The 24,595-nt window shown below is 40.8% G+C and overlaps 1 long non-coding RNA gene across 2 annotated transcripts in view; it reads right to left on the reverse strand.

Moving 5' to 3' along the window:
- Window positions 1-24,595, reverse strand: part of LOC121932016 — a 65,561-nt gene that overhangs the window by 34,966 nt on the left and 6,000 nt on the right. Inside the window, exons 2-4 of one of the 2 annotated variants that reach the window (XR_006104247.1) lie at window positions 8,846-8,953; window positions 4,576-5,444; window positions 796-918 (exon numbers count right to left, since the gene is read on the reverse strand). This is a non-coding gene — a long non-coding RNA (uncharacterized LOC121932016). The remainder of the gene's footprint in view (window positions 1-795; window positions 919-4,575; window positions 5,445-8,845; window positions 8,954-24,595) is intronic. The other variant, XR_006104246.1, reaches the window with a different exon arrangement.

Consider the following 24,595-nt stretch of genomic DNA (forward strand, 5'->3'; position numbering starts at 1 on the left):
ATAGATAGATAGATAGATAGATAGATAGATAGATAGATAGATAGATAGATAGCCTCCTATCAAGAAATGTGATCTCCTGTATAGAACAGCTTTAAGCAGATTGGGGTTTCAAGTTAAATCCAATACCTCGACATGAGGCCAAGAAGCCAAAAAATGCAGCTCTTTCTTACTAGCTGCAATAACGTCTGCACTGTCTGCAAAGGTTCTGCACTGTCTGCAAAGGTAAAGCCATGTGGAGCAATAGCCAGCAGGAGACAGTTTGCAAGCCATTGACTGCCAGTCTGCAGTGTATTTTCAGGAATCTCTGCAAATATACTAATAATATGGCCTAAATATAGTACAGGTCCCTGACACATGGAAAAAGACAACTGCTGGTACACCAGATCAGATACACAGAGAGGGACTGAATGAGATGCATTGAGTCCCTCTCATACCCTACACTAAAATCATCAAAAGCAGCACAAATAGAACTTTTCCAGAAGATCTGTAATATTAGTAGTAGTAGTAGTAGTAGTAGTAAATTTTATTTCTAGAGCACCGTAGATATGCACAGCGCTGTACAATATTAGTAGCTAAAATACAGATAAAAGCCTGTCTACAGCATACAGTCTAAAAATAGAAGAAAGTTAATAAAATATTAACATAGTTAATGTCCTAAGATCAAAACAAAAATAATAAAACAATAATATCATAAAACAGTAAACATCAGTTCAATTTTGTTGGCGGCAGCATCTAGATTTTGAGGCGAAAGGCTTCACTAAACAGAAACGTTTTTAAACTGGACTTAAAAGTTACCAGTGAAGTAGTAGTCCAAAGGTGGATAGGGAGGCAATTCCAGAAATAGGGAGCAGCAAGGGAAAAGGGGCAGATCCAGGCAGAAGAGGAGGAAATCCTTGACAGACTCAGCAGCCCAGAGTCCTGGAATGTAAAGCACGTATCAGTTAGTAAGAGGACACAAGAGCTGAAAGATAAGGGGGAGTGAGGCCATGCAAAGCTTTAAATGTAAGCAAAAGGAGCTTGTACCAGATTCTGAAAGGGATTGGGAGCCAGTGAAGGGATGACATAAAAGTCACTACATGATCAAAACAGCAGGCTGAAAAGATGATCCTGACAGCAGAATGCTGCACTCTGGTTAGGGGGCCGAGATGAGAAAGAGGAAGTCCCATCAGGAGAAGATGGCAATAGTCCATCCAAGAGACAACCAAAGCGTGAACTAGAGTCTTGGCAGTAGTCACTGAAAGAAGAGGTCTAATTCTAGCCAAGTTGTAAAGTAAAATGGACATGATTTGACAGTGGTCGGAGTCTGAGGAACAAATGACAGGGAAGAGTCAAAAATAAAGCTGGGACTTTGCGCTTCCTTAACAGGTTAAATACAAATATCATTAACTATAATTGAAAAAGAACATGGCAGAGTTGGCCTAGGTAGAAAGACAAGTAACTCTGTTTTAGCCATGTTAAGTTTCAAGTGTGGATGACAAACCCAAGCAGTGATGGCAGAGAGACATAATGAGACATGCCATTCAATGTCCAGAGAAAGTTCCGGAATAGAAAGGTATAGGAGTTGGGTGTCATCAGCATATAGATGATACTGAAAACCATAGGAGCCAATAAGGTTATCTAGGGAGAGAGTAGAAAGGGAGAACAATAATGGACTCAAAACAGAACCCTGGGAAGCACCAACAGATAATGGGACAGAGTTAGAGACCTGGCCTCCTGTGACAACAGCAAAAGATCTATTTGAGAGGTAGGACCTAAACCAGTTAAGAACAGTGCCAGTAAATCCAATGTTCTGGAGTAGGTCCACCATGACACTGTGATTGACAGTGTCGAAAGCAGCAGAGAAATCAAGACAATATAAAGGCCTTTGGACTTTAGACTTGGTGATCAAGAGATTGTCTGTAATCTTAATGAGGGCCATCTCAGTGGAATGCAATGGATGAAAGGCAGACTGAAAGGGGTCCATAGTGGAGTTAGCAGAAAGGAATTCGAGACAGCGAGAATGACAATGCATTCTAAAGGGAGCAGTGAGATAGACCAATAGCTGGAAAGAGAAAATGGGACAAGTATAGGCTTTTTCAGAATAGGGGAAACCAGGGTGTGTTTAAAAGCAGAAGGAAAAACACCAGTAGAAAGAGAGAAGTTAATGGTGTGAAGAAGAGGAGATAGAAGGATCAACAGAGATTAGGAAGCGAGAAACAATCAGATCCAAAGAACAAGCTGGAGGATTGGAAGAAATAAGCATTTTGGATAGTTCATTGGTAGAAACAAAAGAAAAGCAGAAAATTTTGATGATATGAATGGAAGCAATAATGGAGCAAAAGAAGGGACTTTGAAGTCCAATCAGATAGTTTCAATTTTAGAGAGGAAGTGGGTTGCAAAATCATTAGCAGAAAATGAAAGAGGAATTGGATGAGCAGAAGGATTTAGCAGAGAATTAAATGTAGAGAATAGGCGTTGAGGCTGTCGCTCATTAGCACTAATCAGAGTTCTGTAGTAGTTCTGCTTTGCTATAGAAATAGCGTGCAAGAAAGAAGAAAAAAAACAAATTTATAATGAATGAAGCCAGCCCATTCCAGTTCTTTTTCCATAAATGCTCAGCAGCTCAAGAACAGAAACAGAGATACCAGATGATAGGCGTGAGCCAGGGCTGTGGCTTAGCAAAAGAGGCTGTGTGTATTGCCAAAGGGGCAAAATGATCATGGGTTGCTGAAAGAGTCAAATTAAGTAGGGAGACAGCTGGGACCACTGAATCACCTAGATTTAAGCAAGTCAAATATCAGGTTGGTGGCTGTTGTATCTTCAAGTCATTTCTGACTTACGATGACAGTAAGTGAACCTATTATGGGATTTTCTTGCCAAAGAGTTTTTTCATTGATTTCCTCTGAAGCTTAGAAAATGTGACTTGCTCAAGTTCACCCAGTAGATTTCCATGGCTGAGCAGGGATTCAAACCCTGGCCTCCTGCTAGGCCTTTTCTAGACAGGCCACAAGGACCATCCACCACCACTACCACCCCCATTCTGGCATCATTCTGTTCAGACAACATCTGGCTCAACCCTTAGTTCTGGTGCGAGCAGTCCAGACAACATATAGCACATTCCTCACCAGAACTGGGGTATAACACCTTAAAACACATTTTAAAAACTAACCCGTTACTGCATATCTTCCAGGAAGATTTAAAGACCTCTGTTCCCACACTGTGGTGGCTGTCTGCGTGGGCATCCCACTGAGCCATCCAGCACATCCTCTGCCATGTGTTCTAAGGTCAGAAATGAGATGCCCAGCCATGTAACCATCACAGGGCACCTTGTAATCTTGCCTCAGAAGTAAGTGACCTGTGGCAGGCATGCCAGGCAGCTCAGCAAGATGCCCATGCAGACAGCCACCATGGCACAGGAATGGGCAGTGAAATAATGGAAGGAGATGTGGCAGCTACTCCAGTACTCAAATCCTTACATGATATTGGCTTTTATGGCATTTAATCCTTCAGCATATTTTACAATGACGAGAATTTTATCAGAGTAAAAGTGTCCTTTATTTTCTTTCAATCTGGACCAGAATCTACTGACATTTTAAAAAAACTTAAGCACATTAAGTTCTGCTTAATATTTAGATTGGAAGCTCAAATCTTTCTTCTAAATACATATTTCAAAAAACTATTTTGAATATTTTTGTTTCAGTTATATAACTATGTTTCCGGTTATTTGGGAGAACGAATAGCAGGCCTGAAATATGAAACCTGCCAATCCATGTCTGTTTGTTTAATCTAAGCAAGTTGTTCAATTAGTTACGGTGTTTCCCTGCATTTAATTTTTGTCAGCCTCAATGAGTCATGTTTATTACTAGAATTTATAAATTAGATACTAACATGAGCCACAGATAAACCCACATCTGAATTTTTTTCCCCTTGACACTCAGGTTAACTTTTCTAAAAAATATATACCTAATGTATCATTTTAGTAGATTTATTCTCTGAAATAATTTGTGTTAGTATATTTTCCAGGTACATGTCCAAGTCCTACCACAGGAAATGGGGAGTTTATTCTGTTGAAGAGAAGTTCAACAGGCAAACTCACAGAGAGTTCTCCTGTACATGTTAAAAAGCCAGGACTACAGGGACCCATTCACACCACATGATTATAGCTTTGTTCCACTTTAACTGCCATGGTTCATGGGACTGGCAGTTAAGTAGAAGGGCATTTCGAATTCTCAGCCAGAGTGCTCCAGTACCTCACCAAACTACACATCCCAGGATTCCATAGGATGGAACCATGTCAGTTACAGTAGGATAACAGTGGTATAATTCTGTGGTGTGAACTGACCTCTGGTTAGTTTTCTGAACATTCTATCCAATTCAAAACTTCTAATGAACACGCATGGCAAGCATGATTACACTGTTTTAAAAAATGCAAAACTTTCACATTACAAGAACTGGAAAATATACATGGCAATCACTAAAAGTTTTATAGATGATCAGTGATAAACTCCCCAGGCAGATGGGGCCTTTAAATGCACAAACTACCAAGTAGAAATGTTCTTCACCACTCCATCTCACTTCAAACTGGAAATAAATTACCTTATTCTTTCAATCTATCCATCCATTTAATCTTCTCCTTCGTTTCCCAGTTTGGCACACATGACAGGTCACAACATAGATGAAAACAAACCAGAGTTAAAAAACAATCACATTTAAAATAATAATAATCATTCTACTGGTAATACAGTCCTATATTTTTTAAAAAAAACAGCACCCGTGTTTTAAACAGGATTTAAGACCTTTTACCTGACCTTTAGACCTTTTAAATGACTCTTACACATTAAATGACCTTTAGACACTTTAAATGGATTTTAGTTATCCTTCAGAGTAGCTAACATGCAATTCATACTATACATTTAAATTATACACAAGCTTCCTCATTAGGTTGTCTATAACATTTGTGGACTAGACATTAAAAGCCATGAGGATAACTTGGGCATGCTTTATATCTTAATGTTTCGAATGATAGGAAATCATTGAGATAACCTAGCCAATTGCTTCCCACTCTTTGAATGAGAGATCTGTATCAAAAGCAAAGCATCCAATGTACATTTATTGCTACCTCTCTTTATGTGTCTTCCTTAGCATTCTTTCCAGCATTTCATACCCTGGAAAGTGTAAGATTATGTACTCATATTAGGCTCGTTGGTACCCCTCCTGTTTTGATATCAGAAATGTAATAAAACATAGGCTGGCTGACCCTTGTACAATCCCAATTGTGGATGCCATGACTAGATCCTCATACCTAGGCTAGCAAACAGGAGGTGCATTGGGGATTGATTGATTTCAGACATTCTAGAGGAGATAAGTAGGTCTAAACCTAAGGGGAAAGGGGACTGGGCCATAATAATAATAATAATATATTTATATTTCTCACCGCTCCCTGCAGATCGAGGCAGGATTACAACCTGATAAAATACACACAATAGTACGATCAATAAAATACAAACAACAACAATTCAGATAAAAAGTTAAACCTTATCGTAATACAATGATAATTAACAATAAAATTATCATAATCATAATCAGAGGGGTAGAGCATAAGAGTGAATAGTTGTCCTATTCACTCATATGATAAGCAAAGCTTGGGTGATCTTGCATGCTAATCCTCTCTGTCTGGAAATGCGTGTCTGTTGCTCTCCATTCACACTACTTCAAAGGAGTTTACTCATTTCAAAATGAATCCAAACCCATTTCAAAGTATTCCAGAACCATTTGGTCTTTTCAGTCCTTTGGAATCTACCCCCAAGGCATATTTTTGGTATAAATATCAGGGCTTTTCAGCAAGTCCTCAGATTAGACTAGCAAGCAGGCAGATTCTCTGTCAGTTTGCCAGGCTAGCACCTCTGTTTCTTTCCACCTCCATTTGCCACAGGAACAATTGAGTCTTCTTTCCATTCCAGGACACACCACAATTAGTATCAAGATCCACGTAGGTAATTATCACCATCAGTGATGTCTTACATTTATTCCAACCTTCCAACTTTGATTTCTTTAGTCCTTGTGTGCATGTGTGGTTGCTTGCTTGAGTACTGTGCTTATTCCTCCTTTTAAATAAAACCCATTCTCATTTGGAAATCTGCCTCTGGAGTTCTGTGTACTTTGGGACCCTGTAAAACTGGGATAGATCCCCCAAGACTGAGTTATCCCAGTCATTCTATTCAAGCTAAGTATAATTCCCCTAAATACAAATCGGTCTTGAAGTGTCCTTCCCAGATACATCACCATTTAGGTTAACACTCAAAACTACAGTCATATACATGGTTACTGTATAACAGAAATACAAGATGTGTGGCCCTCCAGATGTTGTTGGCCTGTAGGTCCTAGCATTCTCATTCTTGGCTATACTGGCTGAGGCTGATGGGAGGTGCAGCTCAATAACATATAGATGGTCACCCCTATTGCATAATGTGATAGTCTGATACCTATTTCCCTGTGCCCACTTACCTGGAAATAAGCCCTACTGAACTGAGTGAGACTTAGACCTGAACAGACATATACAAGCTTGTTCTGTAAATGGGTAGAATAAAGCCACTAAACTATATTCAGAAGGCAGTGATCTGATCCAAATAATAAAACTACCAGGATGAAAAAGTCAACACATCCCTAGTGGTTTATTAAATCTGCCTCTGCATGTTCTTATTGTTCTGGCATTTGAGAAATCCACGAAAGTGTATGAGAATATTGCTGACAGATACTGAGAATAAAGAGGTAATGGAATCATGCCAAAAAGGAGGGGACACCATGGGAGCAGTTTGCCAGCTCTACAAAACATGTTAATTTATTGCTGGAACTAATTATTAACATCTCTAGCATTAGGAGACCATTTGGAAATTAAAATTACATTTTTATTTGTGGAGCACACAGACACACACATATAAACATATCTGCTCCACCACATGGATGACTGCTGTTCATGCAACCCTTTTGGACACAGGCAAAGCTACAACTGAGCATCCTTCCATTTCTTTTTCATAAAAGGAAATCAAGAAGTGACTTTTCAAATTCCACACGATTTCATCAAGTGTCAAGACATATTATTGCAAAAATAGACTCTGGGGTTTCCTTTGCAGAACTCTGGCTCATGGCCACTGTCCAAATAGATCTTTTATTATGATTGTTCATAATGTCATAGACAAAACATATCTCTACATTGTATTTGTCCAGTTTTAAAAGCATATGTATCTTTTGATCAACCAGATTCAGTGTGTTTGCCTTTTGTTGCTCTTAAAAGTGAAGAATTAAACAAGTCAACAGATTTTTGACTTTTCCAAAAATTAAATTAATGACAATACAGTAACAGCATAAAATGACAATGTGATTATAAGATTTCTGTTACTAAAAGTGTCTTTTTCATAGCTAGGTTTTTCTGGCTTTACTTCAGCAAGGGAAGAAGACAATTACTTTTAGATCTTTAACCAAACATTGTATCCATCACTGTTGTTGTTGATGTGTGCCTTCAAGTCATTTCCAACTCATGGCAACCCTAAGGCAAACCTATCATGGGATTTTCTTGGTCACCTTTTTCAGAGGGGAGTTATCATTGCCATCTTCTGAGGCCGGGAGAGTGTGACTTGCCCAAGGTAACCCAGTGGGTTCACATGGCTGAGCCAGGATTTGAATCCTGGTCTCCAGAATCATAGTCCAACATTCAAACCACATCACAATGGCTCTCCTTCACTAACATCCTAATTTACTTTTACCATGCAATAAGGAATGCTATGAAATAAAAATTAAGGAATATTGGATCATTACCAATTTGGGCATTCCATGCAAAGGGAAGTGGAAGAATCTAACACAGTAAGTAATTAGGGTGAGACAGATTTGTCTATTTCTGGTCTCTGTTGCTATTCCATATGTTCATTTATAAGCATTTTCTGTCTGTTACCCTAGCACTGACATCTACAAATTCATTTCTCATGGAATACGTCGCACTGATCTTAGGCTGCATCTACACAACAGAATTAATGCAGTTTAAAACCACTAACTGCCATGCTTCAATGCCATAGAAATCTGAGATTTGTAGTTTTGTGACATATTTAGCCATTTCTGTCAAAATGCTCTGGTGCCAGAACAAACTAACATCCCAGGATGCCATCAGATGGAGCCATGATAGTTAAAGCCATGTCAAAATGCATTAATTCTACAGTGTAGAAGCAGAACTATAAAACAGCCCCACAACTTAGCTTATAGCATGAGCCAATCCAAATGAATTCAGACTGCTCTTGATATGATGTGCATGCTGATCTACTTGTTTGTGTGAGGAAAACAATTACAATTGGCCCTCCGTTTTCAGACACCCCCCTGCAAAAATGGAAATTCACCGATAGTCAAGCTCCATAGGCTTAAATGGGACATGCGCACCATAGAAAATAACAGAGGTCACCCCTCCGTGAATATTCAAGACCGCGGATCTCAAGTTCATGAGAATGGAGGGGGCGGCTGTATTGTGTTTCCACAGGAAGTAGTTTGTTCTGGAGTTTTTCCCATTTAAATATGAAGAGCCCCCCTTTTCATAAGAGAGAAGAACATGAAAGCAACTCTGGTCACATTACATAACAAGGCACATCTGGGAACATGCCACTTGTCAAGCCAGTCAGGACTCTGCTGACAGGCTGAGATAGCATGTTATAATGAACTGTCGTTTCACAGCTGTGTGTGGAATTAATTTCCCTGTAGAATTTTCTAATTAGTTGAATTTTTCCAACCTATTCCCCACAGATGAAACAGAAAGGAAGCTAATAGCTAACACCTGCTCCTAAAGCTTTGGCTAGGGTGAGAGGAGATGGGGATTTAATGGCTGACTTACGTAGAGAGCAGTTAGAAGAAAGTCTTCCATCCAGCCAGCTGTGAGGATGAAGTAACTTGGTTTGGAGGCTTCATGGAGATTCTTTTGTGAGAGGAGAATTTCCACTGGCTGTAATTCAAGACAGTTAGCCACATAACTGGGGGATGGGGGAGAGAGAGATTTTTTTCAAGATTTGCTAAAACATTGTCCTATTCCACCCCACTCACCTCAGCAATCCATGGCCTAAATCTAGTTGCCAACTACAGCTGGAATAGAGTCATTGAATTAATGACTGATTGATAAGCAAACACTCAGGTAAATTAAATCGACTCAACCGGAAATTGAGACCAGCATTTGGATTTAGGTCCATGACACTACAGGGAAAAAAAGGCTTCATGAACAAAGTCATTTCAGTGATTGAACATGTAACTTGGCTAACTACTGCTAGTTGGCTGTTTTAATTTCTCCCATTAAAATTAAATTTCTCCCATTAAAATTAAAAATTGAACATTATTTTACTGGAATGCAGCACCCGTTTGAAAAGTACCCAATTATAGAATGTGCATTGTGCTCCTAGTTAAGGAGGAACATTGCAGTAATAGGATCATTGCAATAACTGGAAACAGTGGCATATGACTCGTTGCATCAGAGGAAACAGTTATTTATTGAACAGAATATTTCATGCAGAATATTCAAGGAGATTAAATACAGTGGTGCCTCGGGTTACGAAAGTAATTCGTTCCGCGGCCGCTTTCGTAACCCGAAAAGCCTTCGTAAGCCGAATTGCCATAGGCGCTAATGGGGAAAAGCCGCGTTTCGTGCGAAAAAGCGCCAAAAAGCACCAAAAATTTTCTTCGTAACCCGAAAAAACATTCGTAACCCGGAACAATGATTTCCAATGGGATTTTTTCGTATCCCGAAAATTTCGTAACCTGGGTATTTCGTATCCCGAGGTACCACTGTAGTGGTGAAAGGAAAGTCTGACATTAGTCACTGAGAACTTCCAAGGAAAATGCATGCATACATAATAATGAATTTTTCTTTCTCCCAGAATGAAGACCTGAGAAACGGACATTTGACTGAACTGAAGTCACTGCTTTATGAAGTTAATTGATCTTAATTTCATTGTGGGAGAGGCAGAATGCTTATTCAGGAGTGCAATATCCCCATCCCTATAGCTAAACCTATGCCTAAGACAAGAACAGGAGTAAATATTTTGGCCAGGAATAGATAACAACTTGAGAAGGTTCATAGAATAATGTGAGGTATGCAAAGAATACAGTTATGAACAGCAAAAGACAGTGAACCCACATGACATCTCCTCCCACCTTAAGAAATGGTAGGGACTGGCTTGTTCCATGTCAAAGATAAGATCACAAAATCACAGCAGACTGTTACTCCAGTTTTGGGGAGGTAAATTACCTTGGAAACTTTCAGAAATGTGCAGGAAGCTAAAGGCCCATATTTAAAGGCATGATATACCTGATATTCTGTTTTTATACAACAGCCCACAATATACTGTGACAGAATTCAGTTCATTCTGTCCTAAATGGGAATTTAAGCACAATCCCCTATGTTATCTCCTGGGTATTCACAGAGCAATGGAAAGGCTACACTAGCAGTGGAAAGAGTAAAAATGAAACAACAAAAACTTTTATAAGTTATAATAAGACTGAGGGGATCTATACATAACTTTATTAGATCACTGGAGTACACTCTTGCAAGGAATAGACAGTAGTGATGGACCACAGAACAACATTTCTGAGAGACTGTTTGTTATAACCCCAGGGGGAGTGGAAAGAGTTGAAATGTCAACAGTTAAGGTGCACAGTATAACAAAGGAGCCAGAGATCAGAGACACTCTGCATAGTAGATTAAATCTGGATACAGCCAGTGAGTACACGTGTAAAAAGGATGGCAAAAGGCCACAGCTCAGAATGTAGAGGGAGACAGATCCAATGAAGATACTACAAACAGTGGATGGGGAGTGAACTGTAACCGAAGACAACTGTGGAGTGTAGGCAAAGAGGAAACACAGTTGCACAAACTCAGGACAAGAACCAACACAACTTTGAGATGGGGGAAAAAGAGATACTAGAAAAACAAAACACAAAGTGGGATGCTGGTAGAATGACCAACGTACCTGGATGACTGAGAACTCTAAGCAATCACAACAGACCAGTAGTCAACATTGGTCTCTATTGTGAGTGATGGGCTAGTCAGAGCTTGAAAGTAACTGATTAACTCCTAACGTTATTAATTCATTAGATTTTTCTAGTAATTTCAGTTTCTATTTAGTATTATGAGCAAAAGCAAGACTAAATACAATTGCCCCTCCATATCCATGGATTCTGTATTTACAAATTCAACCATCCACAGCTTGAAAATATCCCCCCCCCAAAAAAAAAAAATTCAAAATGAAACCTTGATTTTGCCATTTTATATAAGGGACAATATTTTACTACACCAATGTATATAATGGGATTCAAGCATCCACATATTTTGCCATCTATGGAAGGTCCTGAAACCAACCTCTAGTGGATACCAAGGGCTCACTGTAGCATTGATCTATTCAGAAAAATGCAAAGAAGAAATGATCTCTGATTTATTTATTTTTCTAGACACATAAGGGAAGGAAAAAGCTATCTTTTATAGGGAAATCACTTGTGTGTTGTTTAGGTGTTTTTGTTTAGGAGATGGCTTATTTGGGGGGGGGGGGAGTTGTTTATTGGTGTTTTATATGTTATTGATGTTTTGTATGTTTCTGACAATTTCCAGAAAACATTTCCAGTAGATATGAGAGAAAGTTAGTTCCTACATTTCTTTTTTAAAAAGGTCAGTATTCCCTATACACAGAAAAGTGAGCAAGATGCTTTTTCACTGCAAATGTTTCCTTTTGGAAAACTGCAAAATTAGTACAGGACAGAGACTCACACAGCATCCAACCCTTCTTGTTGTAGGAAGTGATCTTAACCAGTTCCTAAAATGTGGATGCAATGATTTTAATTGTGTTTGTTTGCTTTACCTGTGAAATGGGAGCAAATATTTCAACAGGCATGTCCAGTAATGAGATATTCAACTTACAGTGTAACTCAAAATACAGTTTACAAAACTCTCCCAATTTTGAAAGAATGGCAGTAAACATTATGTAGAGGAATAAAGGTTTTTTTTTATTTATTTAAAAAACCCCTCCAAAATGAAGCTAAGTATTCATTACCCAAACTCCCAATGTTTACTAGGTCAGGAGACTATTCTTAGACAAATCCTTTTTATATAGAGTGAAGGGCAATGGTGAGTACCTCTTCCTGGCCTTGTAAATTCTGACCTAAATAGTTTCTGCCTATAAACTTCATACAGGCTCTAAGCAGCAATGTACAGTCTCCCCAAAATGTAGAATTGAAGTCAAGACATACATTTCTACAACCATTAAGAGAGAAGAAGGGAATGAATAGCACATTTGTGTAACCTCTTCTTCTTCATGTATTACTGTATTAAGTAATACAACTCGGGTCTGTCTACAAGGGCCAAATAAAACATCCTCCTCTGTCTCCTTGGCTGGGAGTCTCACCAACACATGGCCCAAGCCCCCAATATGGTGCAAACAGTCCAGATGATGTCTTGCCAATTCAGCACTGAACCCAGGGTATACCCCCCCCCCCCTTGTAATACACTAAAATAACTCACCCTTTGCTCCAGAACTTCCTGGAAAATGCAGGGTGGCTGTTTACAATGTGTTCTGTTGTGCCACCTAACACAGCCACACCATGGCAAGTCCCTCATGCTTAAGTGAGAATGAGGCATATCTTCATATCATCAAATTCATCTGTTACCTTGATGGCATGGCCACAAAATCCAGTCTAAATTTTATACCTTTCTGTTTTTTTTCATCGTCATAACTTTTTGTACCACTTAGACTGAAGAAGAGGTTACAAAACTTAAAAGCTTGCACACCTGAAGAGCCCTGGTGGTGTAAAGAGCCCCAGTGACGCAGTAGTTAAATCCCTGTACTGCAGCCACTCACTCACAAACCACAAGGTTGTGAGTTCAATTCTAGCCAAGGGCTCAGGGTCAACCTAGCCTTGCATCCTTCCATAGGTCGCTAAAATGAGTACTCAGCTTATTGGGGGCAATTAGCAGACACATTGTAAACTGCTTAGGGAGTGCTTAAGTTCACTGATAACCAGTATAGAAATGTACTTGCTATTGCTATTGCTCACGCTGCTGCCAGCTATTTGTGGCAACACAAAAAGGAGCTGCTTTTTAGTGGTCCTTTTTTTTATGCAACCGCACCGCACAATTTGGTTGCTGTAGCCCGGCTACGCAAAAAAGAGAAGCGGCTGCTGGCCGCCTCTTTCTGGCAGTCTGTACCCACCTTTGATAGGCTTCCATCCAAGGCAAGTACTAAAAAATATAAGTTTCTTTTTGGGATCATTTTCACATCTCTATTTTCTATATATTCCACCAAAAGAAGCCCCACACACTTGAGCAATATCTTAGGAAAGAATATTGAGCTCAGAGCTGTGACTGTGAACATCCTAAAATGAGTATCTGGCAACTGATCAAAACAAACAGTTAGGTGGTTTATCCTTGTATAAAATATTTGCTTTCTTGATCAGTCTCAGTCTGAAATGTCAGGAATATTTGGGAATCAGTTATTCCATTTCATAAGGAGGACTTCTCACCCAGTGCTTTTTGCAAATGACTGTTCAGCTTTTCATAGGTGGATCACATGCAGTAATAAACTCATTTATAGAAAGAATCTATCAATAGGTTTTGGCCTACGAGTTAATCCAATGTATCTTTAGCTTTTCATGAAAAATGTACGCTTCTAAATTCTGTCTCACCTGCTTCATCTTTCATTAACCTTAGTCTTCACCAACCTTTATGATAAGAAAAAAAAATAGCATCACAAACTTTAGATATTCTCACATCTGTGATGACCATGGCCAGTTTTTTAAAATCAAGGTGCCCTTTCTCACTGGCTATTATTTCACAACAATATGATAGTACTGGAGGCCAAATAGGATTTGCTGATATGTGTATAGATATTATCCACTGATGAGGTAAAATTATGTCAAGACAGGTGTTCCAACTAATAAGAGAAAATAAAGAAACATCACAGAGAGAGAGGGGGGGGTCTCATTGCATCATTTATAGTATTCAGACTTGGCCTAAGTCCAGTTGCTCAAAAAAAAAAGAAAGAAAGAAAGAAAGAAAATTAAATCAAGTGAAATTTGGTAAATCAGCACGTATGCAAGTTCCATTGATTCAGTGGGTCTACTTTAGTCATGACTAACAATTGGATTTAGTCTAATGATGAGAATCTTGTGATATTCCAGATGTTGTCAAACTACAACTCCCAGAAGCCTTAGCTGATGTATGTAAAGTTAAGATTTGCAGTCCCACAACTGCCAAAAGGGCCACATGAATCTCAACGGTTTACACAAAGAGAAAGAACAAACATAACTCCTCATCTGGATTAGCACCTCAGAAATAGGCTAGGAAGGAAGATCTGTCAAAACAATGCAAAAAAGACATGAAGTTCAGTGGCATACCATATGTTTTACATGCAGTCCTGAGTTCAACCTCACACATCCCCCAAAATGCTAGAAAAGAGCTGCTACCAGGTAATATTAACCATGTAGGGCTAATCAGACTAATGGTCTTACTCAGTATTAGGCAGTTTCTTGTGTTCCTAAAGCTCTGGGGTAGTACCAGAAGCATATCCCACCAATTTCTCTAACCAGATTCAGGGAAATGGGGTTATGAAGCTCCAAAAGTATGGGAATTTTCGCAATGAAATTCACAGCATCTCTCCCTCAGTGTTCAGCTTCTGGAATCATTCCGTCTATGATTTAAACAACGACTTGAACTCTTGTCAGGTGTTCTGCTATAAAGAAATGGACACTGGGGTGGGGATCAGCTAGTGTTATCATAGAATCATAGAGTTTGAAGAGACCGCAAGGGCCATCCAGTCCAACCCCCTGCCATGCAGGAAATCTCAATCAAAGCATCCCCGACAGATGGCCATCCAGCCTCTGCTTAAAGACCTCCAAGGAAGGAGACTCCACTACACTCCGAAGGAGTTTGTTCCACTGTTGAACAGCCTTTACTGTCAGGAAGTTCTTCCTAATGATGAGGTGGAATCTCTTTTTCTGTAGTTTGGATCCATTGTTCCGGGTCCTAGTCTCTGGAGCAGCTGAAAACAGGTCAGCTCCCCACTCAGTATGACATTCCTTCAAGTATTTAAACAGGGCTATCATAACCTTCTCTTCTCCAGGCTAAACATCCCCAGCTCCTTAAAGTCGTTCCTCATAGGACATGGTTTGTAGTGCCCAGAACTGGACACAATATTCCAGGTGGGGCCTGACCAAAGCAGAATAGAGTAGCACTATTACTTCTCTTGATCTAGATACTATGCTTTTACTGATGCAGCCTAAAATCGCATTGGCCTTGTTAGCTGCCACATCGCACTGTTGACTCATGTTCAACTTGTAGTCTACTTGGACTCACATGTAATCTTGTTCAGCCAGGTGTCCCCCATCCTATATCTGTGCATTTCATTTTTCCGCCCTAAGTGCAGTACCTTACATTTCTCCCCATTGAAGTTCATTTTGTTAGCTGTGGCCCAACTTTCTAGTTTATTTGGGTCATTTTGAATTTTGATCCTTTCCTCCGGGTTGTTAGCTACTCCTCCTAATTTGGTGTCATCTGCAAATTTGTTAAGTATGCTCCCAATTCTGTCATCCAAGTCATTGATAAAGATGTTGAATAGCACTGGGGCCAGGACGGACCCCTGTGGGTCCCCACTGGTCACCTCTCTCCAGGATGAAAAGGAGACATTGTTGAGCACCCTTTGGGTTCGGCCAGTCAACCAATTACAAATCCATGTAACAGTTACGTTGTCTAGCCCACATTTCACTAGCTTGTTTGCAAGAATGTCATGGGGAACCCTATCAAAAGCCTTACTGAAATCAAGATATACTATATCCACGGCATTCCCTTCATCTGGACCCATTTCAAACTGGCTTTCGGGCGGGCTACGGGGTTGAGATGGCCATGGTCGCCTTGGTCGATGATCTCCGTCTGGGCATCGACAGGGGAAGCGTGTCCCTGTTGGTGCTCTTGGACATCTCAGCGGCTTTCGATACCATAGACCATGGTATCCTTCTGGAGCACCTGGCAGAGGTGGGAATCGGGGGCACTGCGCTCCAGTGGTTCCGGTCCTACCTCTCTGGGAGGTTCCAGATGATGCAGCTGGGAGACGTGTGCTCCGATAAGAGGGCCCTTACATCTGGGGTCCCTCAAGGAGCCATTCTGTCTCCCATGCTTTTCAACATTTACATGAAACCGCTGGGAGAGATCATCCGGAGACATGGGGCGCGGGGTTATCAGTACGCTGATGACACCCAAATAGTCTTCTCTATGTCTCCGACTGATTCAGTGACTGGGGATGGCATCTCTCCTCTCATGGCGTGGCTGGAGTCAGTAATGGGCTGGATGAGGAAAAACCGACTCAGTCTGAATCCAGAGAAAACGGAGGTGCTCATGATAGGTTCTCCTGGCCCGGGGATGGCGGTGGTTCCACCTGTCCTGAACGGGATCACGCTTCCCGTAAAGGACTCGGTACGCAGCCTGGGGGTGCTCCTCGACTCGTCACTTCACCTTACATCTCAGGTGGACGCGACGGTCAGGAGCACCTGCTACCTTTCTGTTTTTTTTTCTATAAAGCCCTACATGGCTTGGGCCCAGGATACCTTGAGGACCACCTCTCCCCATACAATCCGCCCCGCGCACTCAGAACATCTGGGCAGCAACTACTGAGGGTCCCAGGGGCAAGATTAGCCTCTAAAGCGAGGAGGACGTTTACCATCTCGGCCCCGACCCTATGGAACACGCTGCCCATAGAGCTCTGCTCGGCCACCTCCCTGGCACAGTTCAGGAAGGAACGAAAAACCTTCCTGTTCAAGTTAGCATTCCCCGATATAAGCTCCAGTTAGTCTCTCCCCCCCTCTGACGGCAATGGCGAGCTGGCCAGAATGTACTTTTAATGTAAATTTTAATGTATTTTTCTTATTGCATATTGTATTGTATTGTGTATTTGTTTATTATGCTGTACACTGCCCTGATTACAAGAAGGGCGGTATAAAAATAAAACTTTTATTTTATTTATTTATTATCTACCAAGCTGGTAATTTTTATTTAAAAAAGAGATTAGATTTGTCTAGCATGATTTCTCTCTCTGAAACCCGTGTTGACTTTTTGTGATTATGGCATTGCTTTCTAGATATTCACAGACTCTCTGTTTAATGATCTGCTCTAGAATCTTTCCTGGTATTGATGTTATACCCATCCAGTTCAGAAAAAAAAAAACTTCTGAGAGTTTGAACATGAGGAAAACTGGGCAACAACTGGAAAGTAGAATGAAATAGATGACATCAACATGACAGACAGACTGGGAAATCCACACACTTGCTTCTTGCACTTGCTAGACAAGGATCAGACACAGGAATTTCAACATAGACACATGCCACTCAAAAATGATTGATTTCAAAGCCATACTGGTTGCTGAAGTGAAGTTTGGGACACAGTAAAATGGCAGCAGTAATGTTAAGCAACCTAAAGCCTTCACAGTGACTAAAACAGAACTGTTTCACCATGACAAAGGGTTGTAAAGGTTTTATTCTCTTATCCCTTATTTCTATGTTGTCTTTCAGTCCAGAGGCAATTTTCAAAGGACAAAATGCAAATGTCAAAGTGAGCCTACAATTCATTAACTTCTTTCCTGTCTTAATGTTACCAACATGATACATGCATGAAAGAGAAATGTGGAAAGCAAACTCTTGAGCAGAGAAGCTAACAGGCCTGTCAAAGACAACTGCAGAGGAAAAAATTTTGGGAAGCCTTGGCCAGTGACATTCTAGAGATAAGAATCAAGTACATGGATTTACACTTGGGAAGAATTTGTCCCAATATATGTCTGATACTTTTAAAATTAGCTGCAAACTACTATATGGTTCCTGACCTTGATTTATTATATTTCCACTTTAAAAAAAGAAGAAGCATAAATCCACAGTCCTATATCCGGCAATAAATGAAATACATCAGACTGATACTGTTTAATGCATTCCAAGCGAACAGGGAGAGCTTACTCAATCCATCAGTGCTCATAAAGCAGGATGTTGGTTTCCCGTTCTTATCCCAAAGTAGGCTGCAGTTGAAAGGATCAGCATCTAAATCAACCAGTGCTGCCATCCCCTTTGCACCTCTTGCCTCTTATTTCTTCAGTGCCTTTACAGACATAAATAACTTATCTGACTATTAGAATGTTTGGCTGCCAGAGAATGCTTATCAATCCCAGTTTTATGGACTGCTTGGTGATGGAAGCAAGGGAAGCCTGTACTCCCCTTGATAGCAAAGTCTTCAAGAAGCCCTGGAATGTGTTCTCTGGTATTTTGGGTATCTGGAAGTGTCAAGAGAGCAGATTTTTTTTCCTGTCAGTTGTCACAGTGTGACTCACAATTAGAGCCATCTGCTCTGCATTCAACTCCCCAAAGGCATTGCTCATTTTTCACTTACTTCCTGTTGCTGACAGCACAGTTCCTCCTTGTATCATTCCATCCCAGCACCTCTGCTCATCCAAGAGATTGCAACAGGCTTGTACATTTTTTCCCTAGGGAAATCCTTTACTATTTTTTTTAAAATAAACTTGCTTTACTAGTGTGGTCAGAAATCATCACTGAAGCAACATTTTCCTAATAAAAGAGAGGAGTGCTTACCAACAGGAGAACATTTTTCCTCTTTTTAAAAGAGTTGACCTGAAAGTTCTTTCAAAAATTGGCAGAGGATGAAAAAATACATTTTCAAAGAATTTCTGATAACAGACATTAATCTTTTGACAATAAATTTCTTTCTGCCACCATACAAGAAAAGAAAGAGGGAAAGAATTGAATAAGGAAGACCACATTTATTAAATTGCCTGAGAGATCTGCAGCAAAAACTTTGGGAAGGATCTAGTGAAGATGGAGGCCTATCTTACAGAACCTAGGTCAGCCTGCTCTGCCCTAGACTCACATTATCTGGCTCACACTCACTGACTACAATCTTAAGAACTTTGTTGTTGTGTGCCTTCAAGTTGTTTCCAACTTATGGTGACCCTCATGGGGTTTTCTTGGCAAAACCTGTTCAGAGGAGATTTGCCATTGCTTTCCCCTGAGGCTGAGAGCATGTGACTTGACCAAGGTCACCCAGTGGTTTTAATGACTAGGCTTGGAATCAAAACCACTATGCCATGCTGGCTCTTCTATTGAGTCATTATCCATCCTAAGCTTTACATATGAGAGAAAGTACTGAACTGCAAAAACAGAATTATGAAATTGGCAAGGCAGAAGCTGTACAACAACCAGTCCCATGTCCAGAGAGAGGGGAGGCTGCAATTCTGCATGGCTCAGCACAACGCAGTAGTGCACCATGTACAACTACTATTTTGCTCAACCATTTACTACCACTCACAGACTTATTGTAGACTTGCTGGGGTCTGCCAATGACTAAATTCCTTCACATCAATCTACAGGGAAATTGCCAGATCCTTCTGTGACCCTTTCCCCCTCCACTCCCCCAAGACATGGAATGGCTGGGATGGGATGGACTTCAATGTGGGATTTTAGCTGCTGCAAAGGGAAAAGAGGAATGTCAACCTCCATTGCACAGCAACCAATTAATTAATATATACAAGTGTATGGTTAATTTATATCTGTATATGCCACTAACAGGATGCTGGTCAATCTCTAGCAGAGAAAAGAAACGGTTTTAGAGTCTTAAACATAAAATAGCTGTAGTTACAAATTACTTATCCATAATGAAACACACAGTCTAAAGGAGAAAAGTAGGGTTGCCAGTTCAGGACCATCCCAGCCCTGGGATTTCCAGGCCAAAACCTGAAATCTAGGGAAGGCTCTTGGTGATATCATTAAGCAACATATAGAACTGTTCACATTTTGTTATTCAATCATGGAGATGGATTGAGAAAGAGAGAGAGAGAACATGTTTTCCTGTTTGTAAACTAAGACAGAAATCAATTAAAGTTATTATTATTATTATTATTACAGTGGAACCTCACCATACGCGGGGATCCATTGCGGATCCCGCCGCGTATGGCGATTTCCGCCTACGCTCGAGCCCCATTGTAAACAATGGGGCTCGTGTGCAGTGGCGCGGCGGCGCGGCCGCTCACGGGGCACAATGGGCGCGCACCACAGCTTAAGCGCATATGCTCAAGGCTGTGTATGGCGAGTGCGCGTATGGCAAGGTTCCACTGTATTATTATTATTATTATTATTATTATTATTATTATTATTATTAACCTTGATTTATAAAGCGCTGTAAATTTACACAGCGCTGTACATACAATCTTTTTAATTAGACGGTTCCCTGCCATCAGGCTTACAATCTAAAAAGACACGACACAAAAGGGGAAGGGAGTGGTGGTGGGGAAGGGGATGAGGTCCAGCAGCTCCTCTCTACCTCCAAGGCCTGGACCAAGGCAGATGGACTGGAGGGAGGGCTTGGCTTCTTAATGGATGGTTAATCTTCTTCTTCCAGGCAGGTCTGTTGGAGCTAGCCTGCCTGTCTCTCCCTCAAGATGGTGGATGAAGGGAGGGCTTGTCTTCTTCCAGGCAGGTCTGCTGGAGCTAGCCTGCCTCTCTCTCCCTCGAGATGGTGGATGAAGGGAGGGCTTGTCTTCTTCCAGGCAGGTCTGTTGGAGCTAGCCTGCCTCTCTCTCCCTCGAGATGGTGGATGAAGGGAAGGCTTGTCTTCTTCCAGGCAGGTCTGTTGGAGCTAGCCTGCCTCTCTCTCCCTCGAGATGGCGGATAAAGGGAGGGCTTGTCTTCTTCCAGGCAGGTTTGTTGGAGCTAGCCTACCTCTCTTTCCCCTCTAGATGGTGGATGAAGGGAGGGCTTGTCTTCTTCCAGGCAGGTCTGTTGGAGCTAGCCTGCCTCTCTCTCCCTCGAGATGGTGGATGAAGGGAGGGCTTGTCTTCTTCCAGGCAGACAGTTGGAGCTAGCCTGTCTCTCTCTCCTTCAAGATGGTGGATGAAGGGAGGGTTACTCTTCCCAGATCCAGGTGAAATGAGGGGATTACTCCTTCTTATCTGTTTCAGGAGATAACATTTAATCTAGCCTATTTACTTCTATCTGGAACTTCAGAATGTGGATGCGAAGCAGAGGGTGAGCCATGACACTGCAACAGCTAAGAGAGAAGGTGGAAACTAAATAAATACATAGATTTCCAGGGGCATCTTTCTTGATACAGTAACAAATCAATTAAACCGTGCAAATTGTAACAAGTTGGTGATCTACTAGGAAAGCTGGAGATATGTGTGTGGTCCTTGTCTTTTGCCTGGAAAGGACCCATTAAAACTGGAAACTTGGGGCCAGGCCCTGAGACCTGGCAAGCCTAGAGGAAAGAGAAAGAAGGGAGAGAAGACAGCTGCAAGTTAGAATGAGGCAAGGAGTGGATGCAGTAAAGTAACCAAACAGGAAGTCTCTGCAAACATGCACACTAACAATTACTTAATGTAGCCATAAATGTAACACGTTTAAGCTTCCATCAGGGATCTTCTGTCACCCCACAAGTCCCCTTAAGTATGGATCTCCTAATTTGTCTCAGGGTGGCCTGTTGATTTACCTTGAGATCAGAAGTCTGCAGCTGTCTGGGATGGGTGGCTGCATTGGCAGGAGACATCCCAATGGTCTGGGGTGCTATAACATGCCTGAGTGGCACATCTGGAATCTCTATAAAACCTAGCCAAATTGGGGCATGGCAACCTTATGTCACTACACCCACCTTCACTTCCAGTTCACTTCCTGTTTTTTTAAGGCCTCACCTGAGCCTAAATTGGGCAAGGAGGACAAAATGTAGTGATGTTGCCCCCATCTCTGCTTAAGGGATACTGGAATTTACAATAATTTGTTTATTTGTTTTTTATAGCTAAAATTTGTAAAATGGTTTTATTTTTTAAAGTGACATTTTCAAACACTGTTTAGAGCCTACACCCAGCCTGTGGACTGGGGACCATTTTCCCCCTAGATTTTGCTTCCAACCCTGCTACAGCAGATGTCAAATTTGCAGATGACCCCAAATTAGGAGGCGTGGTTAATACCCCAGAAGACAGGATCAAATTTGAAAATGACCTCAATAGATTAGAAAGCTGGGTCAAAACTAACAAAATAATTTCAAAAGAAAGAAAGGTAAGGTACTACACTTAGGCAGAAAAAAACCCCAAAATGCACAGATATGGGGGACACCTGGCTTGACAACAGTACATGTGAAAGGGATCTAGGAGTCCTAGTAGACAACAAGTTAAACATGAGTCAACAGTTTGATGCAACAGCTAAAAAAAAGCTAATGCAATTCTAGGCTGCATTAATAGAAGTATAGTGTCTAGATGGAGGAAGTAATAATACCACTCTGTTCTGCTTTGGCCAGGTCTCACCTGGAATATAGCATCCAATTTGGGGCACCACAGTTCAAAAAGGATTTGGACAAGGTGGAGCATGTCCAGAGGAGGACAACCAAAATGGTGAAAGGTCTGGAAACCATGCCCAATTAGGGAGCTGGGTATGTTTAGCCTGGAAAAGAGAAAGTTAAGAGGTGATATAATAGCTCTGTTTAAATATTTGAAAGGATACTGAAGATGGAGCAAGTTTGTTTGCTGCAATTCCAGAGAATAGGACCCAGAGCAATGGATTCAAGCTGCAGGAAAAGAGATTCTGCCTTAACATTAGAAGGAACGTCTTGATGGTGAGAGCTGTTCAACAGTGGAGCACTCTGCTTTGTGTGGAGTCTCATTCTTTGGAGGTTTTTAAACAGGCTGGATGGCTTTCTGCTGGAAGTGCTGTGAATGTGCATTCTGAAATGGCAGGGAATTGGACTTGATGGCCCTTGAGGTTTCTTTCAGCTCTATGATTCTATGATTCTTTCATGAACAGCTGTATGGCAAACACAACTTCAATCCCTGGATTGACTTTAGCTCAGCATGCTGAGGTAGATCTGTGTCTAATTCACCAAAACAGTTACTCAAGGAAATTTAAGGATAGGAAAACATATTAATGCAGTGCTAGTGGAGACTATAAAAGTGCCAGCATAAGGAAATTAAAAATTACAGAACCCATTAAGTAAGGTCAGTGCAATAATAGAAAGAGCTATACAAGTCTAAGAGGACTAGATTAGCTTCCTGTATGAACCATAACTTTTAATTTCCTGATTTTTATACATTTGGAATTCCAGCCACACCACTACACGGCCATCAGTGAACAATAAAATGGAAAATAAATTGTTTGTTTTTCTGGGACTTTGAATGGCAGATTTCCAGCCAGGAATAAATATTTACAAATAAGCTGTGAACATTCTTTGAACAGGAACTACATAGGCTATGAAAGTAGCGGAAATGTTCTCTTGCTAAACAGTAAATGGTTAGCAATACATTTCCAGTGACAATACTCTCATTTGCAAAATGCCATTTTATTTGTATTGGGCAAACTGTGCAAGTTTTAAAATGAACAAAACATTTCTGATAGTGATGGCTGGTGTGTCCCATATCAAGTGGGGCACTGAATCCATACCAGGATTTCATGTATAGGTTCAGAACCTTGAATAGCTCTTTTTATGTTTGGGCTAAATCCCAGAGTGGAATGCCATCAGATGTTACTGTTTCAATGAATGAAGCACCATTTAAAGCTCCACAGACATATATGCCAATTTTGGTGCCTATTTAAGAAGCCTCTTGTCCTTTTCCATCTACCAGTTCTGCCCTATGTAGTCCATTAAAATGTATGCTTGGTATGTGAGATAGAGACATTGTGCGTTGGCTGTCTTCATTACCTACCATTTGCCAAGTGGCTATATATAAATGCTTTCAGCTGTGTGATTCATTGTTTGTGTTCTTCATCCCTGAAGAAGGTACATCTCTTAATGTGATACATACAAACTTGCAAGCAAGATGAGGCTTATGCCTAGATGCATGTACATGTAGCTCAACTGGCAAGGGGATGAGTTCAGAACCAGTAATAGAAGTAACACGCTCATAAGAGCCTTGCTGAATCAGCTCTACCTAGCCCAGAATTCTTTCAGCACATTGTTGACCAGATGTCTCTGGGAAGCCTGCAAATAAGATATGTTTGCAATAACATCCTCACCCACCCTTATTTTGTTTACCTGGCAACAAGTTGTAGCATACTGACTCTGGAGGCAACATAGAGCCCTCATGGCTTGTAGGCACTGATAGGCTTATCTTCCATCACTTTATATAATCCTTGTTCTTTTTAAAAGCCATTCAAGTAGGCAGATAAGAGCTAATTATAGCTCATAATAACTTATAATAGCTCATAATAGCTTATGAGAGTTAATTTCATAGCATATCAATAAGAAAAAAAATTCCTTTTTTTCTATGCTGAATCTCTTTTTTTTGGCTTCCTTCATTCGATTTCAAATCTAATATTGGGTATGCTATGATTGAGAGTTCCTGCATGGCAGGGTTTGCACTGGATGGCCCTTGTGGTCTCTTCCAACTGTACGATTCTATGATTCTATGATTATGACTGATCTGGAACCCCGCAACCTTATAGAAACCTCGAAAACCATCATACAATACAGTGCACTAAAAAGGTGCTTCACTAGTAACTGAGGCTGTATCTACACTACAAAATTAATGCAGTTTGATACCGTTTTAACTGCTGCAGCTTAATGCTATGGAATTCTGGGATTTGTAGT

This window comes from Sceloporus undulatus, chromosome 5, assembly GCF_019175285.1.
Source record: "Sceloporus undulatus isolate JIND9_A2432 ecotype Alabama chromosome 5, SceUnd_v1.1, whole genome shotgun sequence".
Classification (NCBI taxonomy): Eukaryota; Metazoa; Chordata; class Lepidosauria; order Squamata; family Phrynosomatidae; genus Sceloporus; species Sceloporus undulatus.